The sequence below is a fragment of the Mus musculus genome, chromosome 8, assembly GCF_000001635.26.
Source record: "Mus musculus strain C57BL/6J chromosome 8, GRCm38.p6 C57BL/6J".
Lineage (NCBI taxonomy): Eukaryota > Metazoa > Chordata > Mammalia > Rodentia > Muridae > Mus > Mus musculus.
The window spans coordinates 55,551,666-55,553,720 of NC_000074.6; the positions used below are offsets into that span (position 1 = coordinate 55,551,666).

The window sequence follows — 2,055 nt, forward strand, 5'->3', positions numbered from 1 at the left end:
ATTTGCTCTTATTAAAAGAAAAAGGGGGAGATGTTGGGAGCCGCCCCCACATTCGCCGTTACAAGATGGCGCTGACATCCTGTGTTCTAAGTGGTAAACAAATAATCTGCGCATGTGCCAAGGGTATCTTATGACTACTTGTGCTCTGCCTTCCCCGTGACGTCAACTCGGCCGATGGGCTGCAGCCAATCAAGGAGTGACACGTCCGAGGCGAAGGAGAATGCTCCTTAAGAGGGACGGGGTTTTCGTTTTCTCTCTCTCTTGCTTCTTGCTCTCTTTTCCTGAAGATGTAAGAATAAAGCTTTGCCGCAGAAGATTCTGGTCTGTGGTGTTCTTCCTGGCCGGTCGTGAGAACGCGTCCAATAACAGGCCTCCTTTAACATAGGTCTCTGTCTTGCCCATGAGATTTTCCCCTACCTCCTCACCCCCATCAATTGCAGATTTCCATTTATTTTCATGGCCACCAGCTATCTCTCTTGTCCTTCCCCACACCTGAGAACCCCCTTTCTCCTCCCATGCCCCTCCCGTTTCCTTACTTTCATCTGCCTCTTATGAGTATTTTCTTCCCTCTTCTAAGTGAGATCCAATCTTCCTTGCTTTGGCCTTCCTTCCTGTTTACCTTCTTTGGGCCTGTAGAGTGTAGCAGGGTAACTGTATATACCATTCCTTTGATTTGGGATATGGATTTCTTCACTCAGGATTATATTCTCAAATTCTTTCCATTTGCCTGCAAAATTCCTTGTGTGTTTCTTTTTAATAACGGAACAGTATTTCATTGTGTAGATGTATCTCATTTTCTTTATTCATTCTTCAGTTGAGGGACATCTAGGTTGTTTACAGTTTCTGGGTATTATGAATAAAGCTGATATGAACATAGTTGAACAAGTGTCTTTGTGTGATATTGGTGTATCTTTTGAGTATATGTCTAGAAGTGATACAGCTGTGTCTTCTATAAAAAGAATTGTTAACCCTTTGGCTGCTTGGAAAATTCATCTTTGCATTGTCCCTCGGCAGTGTTCCTTGTTCACTGCAGCCACATTCACCACCCACAACCTCTTCAAATGTAGACTCCTGCAGCTTTCTCTCCAGAGTCCTTGAACCCAACTAATTCTTCACTTGCTGCATCAGGCCACTGACATGCCCCACCATGCCAGATAGGGCAGTAGACACCGGCTCAGAGATCACTATCGAGGACTTAAAGGAGGAGAAAGAAGTTGTGGAGGAGGCAGAGAATGGAAGAGAAGAACCTGCCAATGGGAATGGTGATTAGGAAAATGGGGAGCAGGATGCTGACAATGAGGTAGATGTAGAAGAGGAAGAAGGTGGTGAGGAAGTTGAGAAGAAAAATGAGGAAACTGAGGCTTGACGGGAAGCAGGTAGCTAAGGATGATGAGGATGAGGATGTTGACAGGAAGAGGTAGAAGACTGATGAGGGATCACTACACAGTAAGAGGAAGAGCTAACCTTATTATGCACTGTGACCTACTCACTCTTTGCTTTCTGTCTCAGAATTTAAATCTGTACACCTTCAAGCAGAGAAGCAAGTCCTGCTTGTTTCTACTTTCTATTTGTTTTTCCTCAAATTTCAATTGATCAAAGTTCTTCAAATTCTATAAAATAAATATACTACCTTGTAGAAATTATAAATTCTTGAAGATTTAAATGGTTTTAATTTTTAATAAATAAATAATTTTTAAAATTTATTTATTTCTTAATATTCAGATACTGCAAACTTTACATCAGTAAATACAATCACCTGGGTATAGTTTTTATAGGAAAAAATATTTTGATACTAATTATAAAAAGGGGAAAAGGAAAATGTTCTTTAGATCTGCATACCATAATAAGTTTTAGAGGAGATATATTTTAATTTTTAAAAACTTGCCCATTTTGCTAACATACAGCTTAAATATTAATATCAAAAACAGACCCTGCACAATGTGAAAAGTATATTTAAACTGACACACATACTTTCCCTACAATGCACTGTCCTTCTCATGACTACTTTTAACCTAAGTGTTAAGAAATATTCATGCAATTTTTTATTTGGCCCCC

General features: G+C 40.0%; 1 pseudogene; it reads left to right on the plus strand.

Annotated features, from left to right (window-relative positions):
• The first annotated feature begins 1,147 nt into the window (after positions 1-1,147).
• Positions 1,148-1,463, plus strand: Gm36453 (annotated as a pseudogene).
• Positions 1,464-2,055: the final 592 nt, after the last annotated feature.